The sequence below is a fragment of the Zingiber officinale genome, chromosome 5B, assembly GCF_018446385.1.
Source record: "Zingiber officinale cultivar Zhangliang chromosome 5B, Zo_v1.1, whole genome shotgun sequence".
NCBI classification, from domain to species: Eukaryota; Viridiplantae; Streptophyta; class Magnoliopsida; order Zingiberales; family Zingiberaceae; genus Zingiber; species Zingiber officinale.
Window position 1 is genome coordinate 31,919,918 of NC_055995.1, and position 14,689 is coordinate 31,934,606.

Sequence of the window (14,689 nt, forward strand, 5' to 3'; positions counted from 1 at the left end):
AGTTAAGTTCTCCAGCTCTAGTCAAATCTACCTGGATCAAAATAACTTAACTTGACTAACCAAGTGAAAGCTATTGTCCTATAGACAATTAGCAAGTAACTCAAAAGTTAGACAGTTGGTAAAGAATACTCAATCTTTTAGTTAAGAATGTTCTGTTCCTTATAGCTCTGATACCTGATCAACACCAATTAACTTGACTCATGTTTGGACTTAAGGACCAACTGAATAAATTACCTAATTTAAAATTCTAGCTACTCTCTCTCGTCAACCTAAAAGTTAACAAGCTTTGTATTCAAAATTAAGCTAAGTCTCTTTTCACTTAAGCTACATTTTCAAAGGTCAATCTTTTCACTTAGTCTCTTTTCACTAATCCTGTTTTTTCGAGAAAAGTGGAAAATTATTTTCAACTATTTTTTTTGATAAATGGCAAAGGGGGAGAGTAGGAAATTCAAATCAAAAGTAATTCAAAAGTAAAAAGTAAAAATTTAAAGGAAACTCTGTATTAAGGGGGAGCTTCACAAAAGTTTAAGTGTTAGCTTAAGTTAGGCGTTCATTTGAAGTTATATACTTAAGCTTGCTCACTTAAAACTTTTTTCTACTTGTGCATCTGTTATTACTTAACTTTGAATTTGGGTTGCTATAATCAAAATGGGGGAGATTGTTGGTGCGGGAAGCATCTAACGATCAAACCTAAGTTTTGTTAATGGCAAAGGATTCAAAGTTAAGGTGAGTTGTGATCTAACATGTTGAATGAGTGTCTCAGGAAAAGTCCTAACTGCGGTTAGGCAGAGGGAAAACCCTAGGGGGTGGTAACCCTAGGTTATAGGGGGTGGCAACCCTATGCGGAAAGTCTTGGCAGGTCGATAGCTTCAGGCAAAAGTCCTAGGGGGTGGTAACCCTAGGTGGAAAGTCCTGGTGTCGCAAACCAGGTGAAAGTCTGGACTAGCCGGGAAGCGGATGTCCAGCAGAAAGTCCGGAAGCGTCGAGTGCTGAGCAAAAGTCCAGTCGATCTGGAGGATCGCACTGGCAACAGGTAAATCTCCTGAGTGGAGTAGGTGAGGACGCGTTCCCCGTAGAGGGAACAATAGGCGTCGGGTCGACCTAGGGTTTCCGGTAGGAAACCCGAAGTCAGACTTAGACAGTCCGGAGACTGTCTATACTTCATTTATCACATTTATTGCATTAGGTGCTAACTTTGTGTTGCAGGGTAGTGTTTGGGACTAACGTATCTTGCAGGGGCAAAGGAGCAACCTAAAGCCTCGGATGAACAGTGTCCGAGGCGCCTTCATGGAGCTTGGAGGCGCCTCGGGTGCAAGGCAAGGAGCTGGCTGCGAGAAGCTATTCAAGGCGCCTTGGTGAACAGTAGAAGGCGCCTTGAACACCCTTTATAAGGGGTTTCGACCAGCAGCTCTCTTCAACGAACTCCAAGCAATCCTTACGCTACAAGCTGCTCTAGAAATGCCCAGAAGTGCTGTTACAAGTCCCCGACAACCCGGAGCTTCAGATTCTGCTACTTTATTGTTGTCGGTATAATTTGTTTTAGTTCTTTCAATTGTAATATCTTATTGTACATTTTACGAGCTTATATTTGTTGCCCACGGAAAGCGATCAAGGATCGCGGGCCTTCGAGTAGGAGTCGCCTTAGGCTCCGAACGAAGTAAAATCTCTCGTGTCTCTCTGTGTGTGTTTGTTCTTTATTCCGCTGCGTGTTTTTAAACTACGATAGTTTTCTGATTTGAAAAAGAAATAGCCACGAGCGCTATTCACCCCCCCCTCTAGCGCGTCTCGATCCAACAAGTTCTTTTTGTACTGACTTAGTAAAAGAACTAGACCTTAGTTATTATGGAAGTGTGTGCTCTTAATCCTAATATAATAACAAGCATGTATATTTAATATTTATTTCTTTGACTTATCAAAGGGTGAGGTTTAGCTCGATAAATCAATATGCCCGATAAGTTGGGAAATGATATTACTTATAGTATGTGTTGTTGATTATAGAAGGAATCTGTGTCCTAGTTATCTAGGTTGAGAATGTCCTCAAGAGGAGCTCATAAAGATTATCATGTTAAACCCTGCAGGTGGACCTAGTCCAACATGACAATAAAGTTGAGTGGTACTACTCTTGGAGCTAGATATTATTTAAATGAGTTGTCAGTAACTCACTTAATTAGTGGGCATTCGTAATCTTAAACACAGGGAGACTAACACACTCATGATAAGAAGGAGCCCATAATGTAATTTTGGATTAGTGCGGTAATGCAGTAATAACTCTCTAGTGGAATGAGTTATTATCGATGAACTTGTGTTGTGTGTTTGGGGCGAGCACGGGATACTCAAGCTCATCGGAAGGCCAAAACCAATTTCTCCTCTAGGTCCCTATTGTAGCCTCAATAAAGCCTCAAGTCCATCCAAAGAAAAGGCTATCTTGGTGTCCAAGAAGGGGCCGGTTCATTGCTTGGTCACCAAGCAATGGCCGACCACATATTCTCTAGAAATGGCCGTCCCTTGCCTTGGGCAAGGGGGTCGGCCGTAATATTTAAATTAGGAAGGTTGTTTTTGAATTTTAAATTTCCTCAGATATTTACAATTTGTAAAAAGAAAGATTTTAAAAATTTATAAATTTTTCCCAATTTAAATTAGGCCACAAGGTTTTAAAAGAGAGTTGTAAAATTTATAAAACTTTCTTTTAAAAAGAAATATTATTAGATATGTTTTAAATTTTAAAACTTGGTTTTAAATTTTAAAACTTTCCTTTTGATATCCACATTAGAAAAAAAAGAGTTTATAAAATTTTATTAGAAGTTTTCTTCTTTTAAAATTTTATAAAAATTTTTTCTTTCTTTTCCTTTTAATAAGTGGCCGGCCACCTTGCTTGGTTCCCAAGCAAGGGGCCGGTCAAATAATTAAACATCAACAAATAGTTGTTTAATTAATAAATCAATCTAGGATTGATTAATTAAAAGGAAAGAAAAAGAAAAAGAAAAAGAAAAGGAAATAGGAATAAGTCTAATTTTTTATAAAACTCTTTCCATAATTTTCCGTTGGAAACTAATATAAAAAGGGGGGAAGGGGAGACCTTGAATAACATAACAATTGATACTGTGTTGTTGGAGATCATCAAGTGGCCGGCCCCTCTCCCTCTCTTCCCTTTGCTCTCTTTTGCTCCTTTGTGGTGGTGGTGGCCGAATTCTAGAGAAGGAGGAGAAGCTTTCCGGGTGGTGTTCGTCTTGGAGGATCGTCGCCCACAAGACGTCTAAGTGGAGGCGAGGGATACGACAGAAGATCTCGAGGTTTTTAGCATACAAGGAAGAGGTATAACTAGTATTTAATTTCTGCATCATACTAGTTAATTTCTCTTTGTATAAATATCAAGTACAAGAGGCATTCGATTCTTGTTTTTCGAATTTAATTTCGATGTTGTGTTCTTTTTCTTTTTTCCTTGTGATTTGATTGTTCCATTTGGTTAACCTAGAGTTATATAAGGAAATTAAATATTAACTTTCCTTAAAAGGCTTTGTCTAGTCGGTGGTGGTTGCTCCCATATCCAAGAAGGCCAAGTGTCTCGCCATGCAGTACTAGAAGCCAATTTTGGAAACTAATATTTAATTGAATTTATAACCTAGGTGATTTTGATCAAACGTGTTAAGTTCCGCAGGAGATCCAAATCTAAACCTAAAAGAACATATAAGTTACACTTGGAATCAAACGTGTTAAGTTCCGCAGGAGATACAAGTTTAACTTAAAAGAACACATGGTAGCTAGGAAGGTTCAGATCACGTACAAAATTTTTGTACAGTGGAGCCATTGGGTTTTCCGAGTAGCAACCAACAATTGGTATCAGAGTGAGGTTTTGCCTCTGTGTATTTGGTATTAGTTTAATTATACACATGTCATACATAATTTAGGCAGGTTAATAGTAGGATGTGCTAACTTTGTGGATGCAGGATCCAACTATTATGGCTTATAGTTATTATGTGTGTGATTGGACCCTTGGACATGTCAAGGGAATTTATTATGTGTGCATGATTGTATTATAAAATATAGCAGGAGCTGTATTTAGTTTTATTAGGATTTTTTTTATCTAGTTACATGTGCATTCCGTTTATGGAATATAGGATCGATGGATGTAAATTTTTATTTTATGTTCGATCTAGTTCACATGTACATTCCTTCAAGGAATATAGGATCGAAAAATGTAAAATTCTATTTAAGTCGCGGATCGAATCTTGCAAGGCGTGGAACCTTTTTAAGGACCAGAGACGCAGCAGAATAAGGGGCAAGATGGATGCGACAAATATACCCGGTGGCAGTGGCCAAAGATGGCAGCAGCTAGGGTTGGTGACACACGGAGGACAACAATAGATAAAAGTCATAATAGTTGAAAATTAGTTTTTCTATTTATTGCTTTTTATGCTGTGACTGTGTGTGCTTGTTAGTATGCATGTTTAGTAGGCTAGCATAGTCAAAATTCCTCACTTTAAATAACTAAGTGGGAGAGGGATTTAATTTTAAATAAATTCCACGGTCTCCATTACTGGTTTATAAGTGATGCAACAAGCTTGCGTGTTGGCTCTGAGTGCCTTCCTCCATATCGGATGAGCTTGTTTGCGGATCACTAGATTAAACTTCCATTCTTAGGATGACTATAGGAAGTTAATTAAGAGTGTGTGATCTTCCCCATCGGAAGGGGCACAATCTTATTAATGGACTTAGTGTCAAGTAATGGTACACACTTAGGCACGTCTAATAGTATCCTCCCCATAGGAGTCACTGCTATTATTCGTGTGACCAAAGTAAACCAACTATTAATTTTATTTGTCAAAAATTTAGGTTGACAAGATAATAAAATTAATGGGTAAAACCCTCCTTTTACAAATGTTGAATTTGTATACGTCCACGCTATCGTGGCATACAAAATTCACGGTGTTTTGAGGTGTTGGTTAATTTAAAATAGTATTATTTGAGGAATCAATATTATTATAAATTTAGAGTTCTGACCAAAAGTTATTTGTGATTCTTAGGATGACTTTCAACCCACTAGCCATCATACTAAAAGAGAACAGATTTACTGGTCCTAACTACATAGATTGGAAAAGGAACCTGGACATTGTTCTTACTGCTGAGGGCTATAAGTTTGTACTGTCAGAGAAATGCCCAGAAACACCTAGCAATGATTCTACCCCAGAGGAGATTCAGTATTATAATAAATGGGTAAAAGCTGATGAGATGGCGAGGTGTTACATCTTGGCTTCGATGTGTAACGCCCCGCCCCTCCTGCTAAGGCGACGAGGGGTTACTTACCATACTTAACAACTTAATAACTTATTACAGCGGAAGTCTTACTTGTAAATTTTTTTGAAACATAGAGTCCACATGTCATACTTAACATTATTTCAAGACATATAGAGTAAACATGATAAAATGTCATAGAGTCCTATATAAACTAGGCATAATTTCCATTAAACAAAAAGCAGGTCTTTTTCCTTCTTTAGCCAGTCACTGCCACACACATCCTGCTAGCCCCTCCTGCTGCTCTCCTAGTTCATCCATCCTTTGCCCTTATCTGTGGTACAAGAAAGTAAGTTGTGAGGACTCATGGCTCAGTAAGTTCCTTTCCTACTCACAAAAACCATATAGCATGTCATCAATCATAAAACATACATCATAGCATAAGGTATCATGGCATAACATACATGATCATCATACATGTCATAAGCATCATCATAGATATCATGGCATAATCATGGCATAAACACAAGGTAGCATGGCATATCATAACATGATCATCATAATTATCATGGTATATTCCTAAGGTATATGCAGGGTGAACTCTTAAACATACATCATGGAACATATGCATCATGTCTTTTTTTTTTAAACGTATAGCATAGATACTTAAACATAATCTCAACATAAAAGGGGATCCCGGCTTGTACCACGTACATAAATGCGCACGTCCTAGTAGGTTCAAGGTAGCAAGTCTTGAACCCTACAAGGCATACATATACTAGGCCCGTTTCTTAGTCCATCGACCTAGGGGGACTTAGGAGCCCATCCCTAACGAGGCCCGTTTCTTAGTCCATCGACCCCGGGGCGCTTATGGAGCCCACCCTTTGTAATAGCCTTAAAAGTAAAATAGCATGTCATATCTACATAGTCCATATCACTCATGTCATATTCATATCATGAAGAGTGCTCTTGATCCCACTTATAGGGAAGCAACTCTTTTAGGCATAGCTTAATGCATGTATATTTGAGCACACAGCATATCATGATTTTGAGCACACAACATATCATGAACACATGCATAATTAAGCATACAACCTATCATGAGTTTAAGCACACAGCATATAGCATATCATGAATTTGAGCACACACTACAACAAATTTGTTAAAAGACAACGGTTAAAAACCGTTGTCATAGGCCCTTTAAACCCATTGTAACTGACACTATTGTTAAATGTGCAGTAAAAGACAACGGTTAAAAACCGTTGTCTTTGACCACATTAGACAACAATCATGCAACGGATTTAAAGTGTTGTCTTTTAATACCAAAGACAATAGTTCTGTAACAGTATAAAACCGTTGTAATTGCCAGTTTTGCAAAAATTTGATCGCAGATATACTTTTAACAACATATACACTGTTGTCTTTCTTCAAAATTTAGTTTAAAACCATTGTCTTAGAATACTTTTCACAACGGTTAAAAATCGTTGTCTTTGTACATTCAGTTGCATGTCTATATATGTACTTTTTACAACGGTTAAAACCATGGCCATTGCACACAAACTGGTACAATGTAACATTTATACATTCACAAAAATAGTTTTCAACATATATACATTCGATTAGTTGTCTTTAATTTATATATACATCTTGTCTCAAACAAAAACCCGTACATGTGTACATTCACTTAAGTTTATAAACAATTCTATACAATTACTACAAGCTATCCAAACATGACCACAAGTAGTATCCAATCATGACAACCACAAAAGATGAAACCACAAAATTAAGTTTATAAGACCACAACCATGCAAACCCAGCTTGCAAACCCAGCAATTTCTCCCTGGTTCTTTTTCTGCATACCCAGCTTGCAAACCCAGCAATTTCTCCCTGTTATGAAAATAAAATATAGTTAAAGCCATAGAAAAAAAGAATGGCCAAATAAGCACGAGAAACGTTGCCGCTTCACAATTTCATGAGTAGTGAAGCAAGTGAGCACGAAAAAAGTTTATGAAACTGGTTCATATGGCTGTTCCAACCCTTCAAATTCATTTCTTTTGTTAGTTCAAGGCTAATTGTACAAAGTTGGACAAATACTACAGCAGATAAGTTAAAGAAATAAGGTAATTGAATTAAATCATCTTGTGCATGAAATAGAGCAAAAGTGTGCAGGACTGAAACCAGGATTGGCAAAAACGTCTTAGCAAGCAGATGAAGTTGAATCCAACACATACCAAGTACACATGAGCTATACATAATCTAATATGATAACACCACCCTGCTTAAGTCAAGGTGAAGCCTTACACGGAATAAACCAACAATCCCTTACTTCGAGAATGTTGGAAAAGAAATAATGTTAAGAAAGACATCGTATATAAAGCAACTACGAACAACATACTTGCAAGCAACACATAGAGCGCAAGTATTGTTACCTTATTGGAGAAATGTAGTTGCTTGCAAGGATTGTTACTTGCAAGTAAGGGATTGTTAAGAAAGACATCTATTCTTACATGTAGTTGCTTGCTTATTAAATAAATTAACCTCACATGAACTACTGAGAAATAATACAAACTAAATGGAAATAGAACCCATGTTTAGGGATAAAAAGAAAATAAAATGGCATACAAATACTTTTGACACACACCTCTTCAAAGGGATGACACCCTGGTTTAGTTTGAAGCTCCAGCTGTAACCGCTGTAATTGGGCAGAAATGTTATGCAATTATTTCTTTTATACAAATTCTAAGATAGGAAAAGAATGTGCCTAATCGCCATTCAACTATTGGATCCTTGGAATGACTGATAAAACAATATCTTTTAAGTTGTCAATTTAGGTATGCCAATCATTTAGTAAAAGAGAAAGAAGCACCTGGGCATGACTAACAATCTCACCACGAACAACATACTCACATTTTAGAACCTGAAGAAAAAGATAACAAAGTATTAATGTATGCTATAGATTCTCACACTGCCCTGTTGATTTTCTGCAAAATAAAATCATCTAGAAGACAAAAGGTACAAGATAATTTCTAGACTATTGGAATATATAGAAGACATGGCATACTCGGTTGAAGGAGTAACATAAAATGGATCAGTTTGTTACTTGAAATGAAATAATTCTATACTAAAATTCTTGAAATAAAATTCTTGGATGCCGGAGATGTCCGCCACTGGTGCCTCCATTTATATAAAAGCAGCTTCTCCTAGTTCTTAAAACAATGCTTCATTACATACAGTTCAAAAATTCAAAGATTCTTATAAACCAATTGATTGCAAAATACTGACAAATAATAAAACAACACAACCCCGAAAGTGGGCGCCCAGCTCGCAAAGGTACAGTATAGTGGTTACCTTATGTAGATAAAACTTCACATCTGCTACACTTATGACAATGTCAGCTTCCAGTTCAGCTGTAACAAACCTGGATAATTCTCAAATCTCAGTATTCAGATGAATGAACTGACGTCTTTTAATATGTATGAAAAGAAAAAACACAATGGATATGGAAAATCATTTAAAAAGGTAAAATAGCAATAAACTCAATTTCTGAACATATAGTCATGAATAAAGAGGAAACTGGAGAAGCTGACAGCGAACTATGTGATGATTGCAACTGTGTTAAAAATGAAATGTCTCCTTATCCTATTCATTAAAGAACTGTACATTTCTTAATACTTTTTATGATAAAATATACTTCTAAAACCATCACTCTTTGAATAAAAAACTTCTAGATAGACTACTTTCAGTCCAAGAGAAAATGTATCCACATGTTGTAAAAAAATTCAGATTCTTCATGTTAAGAGGAGCCTAACACCCTTCTCTGAAACTCAAGTTAACTGATAGGGACAATCAATAAGTAGAAAAAAGCTTCTTCTTTTTTTGAAAAAAAATGAAACTTATGTCTTCACAAGCCTTTGGTTACCAACAATAATACTGTTGGCATGGGTGAATGATATTATGTCACCCATGTTGACATGATATCACTCACAGAAACTATATGGTTTGAGATATCACTGTCAGTTGGCACGAGTTAAACATCTTGTTCTATCTGCCCACCAATGCATAGAATGGTCACGATAGGCAAATCAAGGGGGAAGGTTGTCTACCTCCGGGATTAGTCGGGAGAAGCCCAAACACTTGGATTATTAAAAAAAAATGCAAGCATTCTCTGAGTGAGAAGATTTGGAACAACTTCTGTTTGTCAACTCATAGTATCTCTACACCCCACCCACAAACACCTTTTGTATGCAAAGGGGCTTGCTTAAGCTCTACGACAACTCAGTGAGCTCGAGACAACTTTGTGAAATTTTCTTCAACTCATGAATAGCTCTCCCTGAGAACCGCACTCAAGCTCTACACTGCTGAGTGTTTTCTTTGACTCACGAATAGCTCCAAAATGGTTGAGGCTCAAATAACTTTCGTTGATTTTGGAAGCAGCAGAATAGCTCCTTTAGGTACATTCTTCTTTTTTCAGCTCCATCCTCAACACCAATTCACCACTAGTAGGATATGTTGACACTTTGTATGACACCAAAAGTGTTTCATTCTGGCATAGGCACACTAAAAACTCTAGATCAGAAAGAGATTTTAAACCTTGAATTTAACCTCTAAGACCTCTAACTGGTGTAGAATCTGTACTCTAGTGCAATAAAAAGCTTCAAAAGAAGCAATTTTTTTTTATGACATAGTTGTCTATTTGGTGGAGCACTCTCTACATGAAGAACAAAGAGAAAGGCAATTTGCTTCATAAAATGAGCTACCTCAGAAGATATACACACGGAACAAAGAAAATGCTAACAGGTAATTTTAACTTCCATTTTCTCGACAATAAAAGATCAATTTTCACAAGAGCTTCACCTGATATTGTTCCCATCAGAATGAAAGTCATCTGGCCTCGATCCAAGCTTAATATACTTCATCTTTCCAAAAGCTGCAAGAGGCTGAGAACCCTAATTATCCCTTCCCCCTTCAAAACCTTGGGTACATGGGAAAGGTCTGTTTGAGGGGTTGGTGAATAGTGAATTTCCTCATCAAGGAGAAGACCAAATCTCAAACCTTCTTCCAACAGATGCCTTCAATATCTTCCATAGTTGCCTGCAAGACTTCATCCTAAAGCATTAAACTGCTGCAGGAAAGAGAAGGAAAAACAAGGGGCTAGAGAACTTTGCACAGAGTCAAAGCTTTTAGACATTGTAACCTTGAAGGAAACTAATCAGCTCCAATCCTTCTTCGTTGACAGAGTAAAAGGAAAAGAAAAGCAAAAAAAAAATGATGAGTGCCAAGCTGAACAGGGTGACCTCTATATAACCATGGGCAGGGGAAACGAAAGAAAAGAAAGAAAGAAAGAAAAGAGAAGCAGGAGGAGCAGGGGGACAAATAATTATCGAATTTTTGTACAGCCCTCTCCTATACCTTTGCGAGTTGGGCACCGGGATGGCTGAGGATGGAGTAGTAGATGAGGCCGACAGAGGTAACGAGGGAGAGGCAAGCGAGGCAAGTGTCGGTGGCATAGAGGAAGACTCGTTTGGTGTGGTAGAGCGCTTGGGGGTGGTAAGCAGAAGCGCGACGGAGATGGTGAGGAGGGTGATCGCCCATTTGTAGGCCATCTTGCCCACGCGTTTGAAGTCCCTCTCGTCGTTTGGGGCAGAGCGAGGCGGAGGCTCGGGGGTGGACGGGGGCGGGAGCGGAGGCGGAGGCGAAGGCGGTGGAGTTTGGGGATTATTCTTCTCCTTCTCCTTGGGTAAGGGTTCACCGGTGACTCCTTCACCAGAGACATTTTTCTCGGTAGGAAGGCTAAGGGAATAAAAGATCGTATGAAGAGAGGGGTTTAGGGTTCGGGAAGGCTAAAGGGGGAAAACAGGGCGCCAAAAAATTTTGAGGGGAGTAAAACATTGCAACAACGAAAATGACAACGATTTATTAAAACTATTGTCTTTGACCCCTAAAAAAGCTCTTAAAGACAACAGTTTCAGAAAACCGTTGTAAAAGGTGTTGTTGATTTTACAAAAAGTCGCTCAACGACAATGGTTTTTGCAAAACTGTTGTCTTTTATTTTTTGGAGGAGCTCAAAGACAACGGTTTTGTCAAAAACCATTGTCTTTTACCAAATTAACAACAGTTCCTTCTAAAACCGTTGTCTTTTAACATTTGTGTTGTAGTGACATAGCATATCATGAGTTTAGGCACATAGTATATCATGAATTTGAGCACACAGCATATCATGAAGTTAAGCACATAGCATATCATGACTTTGAGCACATAGCATATCATGAAAATAAGCCCATAGCATATCATGAAATTTAGCACACAGCATATCATGAAAGTAAACACATAGCATATCATGAAACTTAGCACACAACATATCATGAACTTAAGTACATAGCATATCATGAAATTTAGCACACAGCATATCATGAAAGTAAACACATAGCATATCATGAAACTTAGCACACAGCATATCATGAACTTAAGTACATAGCATATCATGAAATTTAGCACACAGCATATCATGAACTTAAGTACATAGCATATCATGAAATTTGACCTAGCATACATAAATAGACATCACAGCATGTCATACTCTTAACATATCATAAAGCATCGCATGTGAAGTTCATGGGAGAACCTAATTAGGTCTCTAACCCTAGTAACAAGGGGTGGCCGAAACATGTAAAGATGGTTTGGGTTAGCAAACAACAAAAAGAACAAGTGAACCCTAAACATTTATCATTTCTTAGAACATAAGGAACATCTTAAGCATGTTAGGTGTAGGTTCCAAGCTTTCTAGTTTCCTTTTTCATAACATGGCCGAAACCCATTAAGCCTTTATTTTGGCTATAAACATCATACAAGAATGAAAACCCTAACAATTGTCACATCACATTTCATGAGAAACAACTTGAGCATGTTTGATTTAGGTTCTAAGTTCTCTAAGCCTTTAACCCCAACATGGGCGAAACCCTAGCAACATGTTTCTAGGTTACATGTAACATAAAAAGATTGAACTTCATACCAATATTCCAATACATATCATGAGAAACACCATAAGTACTTTTAGTCTAAGTGTCAAGCTTCTCAAGCTTTTTAACCTAATGTGGCCGAATCTTGTTAAGCATGGAAATTAGGTTTCTAGTGGCATAATAGCATGAAGACCATAAGAATTTTCCTAGAATTCATTTCAAGGAATAACATGGACCACTTAGTTTAGAATTTTGAGCATCCTAGGTCAAAGAACCAAGTGTGGCCGAAAGTTGTAGAATAAGAAATTCAAGTTTCAAGCAACATAAGAACATTAGTTTACTTCATATCTTTTCTTCAAGAAGATCATAAGTATCTTAGGCTTGATTTAAACTTTCCTAGGGTTCAAGTCTTAACATGGCCGAAACATCATATACATAAAAATTATAGTTCAATTTAACCTAAGATCATGACATGTCATATTAGCTTCCTATCTTGTCTTATGAAAATCATAGCATGCTAAACTTTTAGGTTTTAAGCCCTTTTAGGCCCTCAACTCTATCATAGCCGAAAGTTCATGAAGATGGAATCAAGTTTAAATTAACATACAAGTGGGAAAAACATCAACAACACCATCTACCATAAGGTACATATCATAAGGATAAGAGAACATGTTTTGTTTTAGGTCTAGAGTTTTTCTAGTTCTTTTGTTCTTTCTTGGCCGAAAGTCTAAGCCCATAAACTTATGTTCTAACAAAACATTCCAGCATGAAAATATTAGTCTAACCCCCTTACCATCAATTACATATCATAGGAAACATCATGAACATACCTTGTTGGTTTTCAAGTTCTTAAAACCTTTCTTATTTTTGTTTTGGGCCGAAACCCTCATGAAACAAACATAGGTTTTTTTTTCTAGCAATATATTTACATGACAATTGTACTATTGTACCACAGGTGAGGGGAACTTACATCCTTTCGCTTGTGGTTTTTCTTTCTTAAGAGAAGAATATCCTAGGAGCTAAGAAAGGAAGGAGCTTCTTCCTCTTGTGTTTCCTTTGGTTTCCTTTGCTTGGAAGGGCTAGAACTTGAAGACTTCTTCTTGAAAATTAGTTTTCTTGGAGAAGAAACTTGACCTAGTGTTCGGATCAAGGAGAGGGAAGACCTCTTAGTCTCGGTGAAGAAGAGAAAAGGAGGAAGGAGGAGGAAGAAGGAGAAAATGAGGGATTTACTTTCTCATTTTTTCTATTTATTCACCATGAGGGGAATTTATGCCTTCATTTACTCCCTTTCTTAACTCTCCCATGTCACTTCCCTTGGTTCTCACGAGAATGAGAAGAAAGAGAAGTGAGGAAGGCAACTTGTCTTCTTCTTGTTCCTTCTCTTAACCAAGAGGAAAAAGAGGTAAGCAAATTTGGTTTTCTATTGCTTCTTGCTTTATTTTCTTTTTCTCTCCTTTAACTAACATTTTCATCTCTTCCTATCCATATGTTACTCTCTATCCTAGTGGTGATCATGCCATAAATCTTTCTCCATTGTTTGTGAGAGGTTTAAGGTTCAATCCTTGACCTTCTCCTCTTATCATATTATTATATATCATTATTTTTTTTTCTTTTTTTTTTCTTTCTCCTTCTCTTATTTCTGAGTTCTAGTGGAAATAATTACTCATGTTACTTATAGAAATTCGTGGGTGTTACACGATGTCAAATGTATTGCAACATCAGCATCAGGACTTACCAATAGCCTATGATATAATGAATAATCTCAAGGAACTCTTCGGACATCAGAATCGGGCTGCTAGGCAAGAGGCAATGAGAAAACTGATGACAGCCACCATGACTGAGGGGACTCCCTTGAGGGATCATATTCTCAAGATGATGACTTACTTAAACGAAATACAAGTTCTTGGAGGGGAAATTGATGGGGAAACCCAGGTCGATATCATCCTCCAAACGCTGCCCAGAAGTTTTGAGCATTTTCTCCTAAACTATAATATGAATAAAAGGATGTATTCATTGGCGGAACTTTTAACAGAACTTCAGGCAGCCGAAGGGTTGTTTCGTTAACATTCTCAAATTCATTATGCTAAAAATGGTTCTACTTCTAAGCCGAAAGGCAAGAAGAAGAAGAAACAAAATGGCTCAGCAAAGAAGGTGAATAAACCTCAAGGTGCAGGACAAAAAGCTGGAATAAAGAAGCCGAAAGGCAAGTGCTTTATTTGCAAGCAGACTGGACATTGGAAGGCGGACTGTCCTCGTAGGAAATAGAACAATAAAGGTATATCTCATACTCTAGTTGTTGAAACATATTTAGCGGTGTTATCTACCAGCACCTGGTGTGTAGATACGGGAGCCACTGATCATGTCTGCAATTCCTTGTAGGGGTTTGTAATGCCCGAAAATTCTCAAACTGGCATTAGAATTATCCTTTGATTTTTCTGGAATTTTTAGATATTTTTTCGGAATTTTTCGAGTAGAGAGGGTAGCAAAAATAATTAGAAGAATAA

The 14,689-nt window shown here is 37.4% G+C and overlaps 1 long non-coding RNA gene across 1 annotated transcript; it reads right to left on the minus strand.

The window, feature by feature from the left end:
- Positions 1-8,572: 8,572 nt before the first annotated feature.
- LOC121987327 lies at positions 8,573-10,563 on the minus strand. Its single transcript, XR_006113493.1, has 3 exons — positions 10,524-10,563; positions 10,084-10,351; positions 8,573-8,647 (listed from the first exon to the last, which is right to left on the minus strand). It is a non-coding gene; the product is annotated as an uncharacterized LOC121987327 (long non-coding RNA).
- Positions 10,564-14,689: the final 4,126 nt, after the last annotated feature.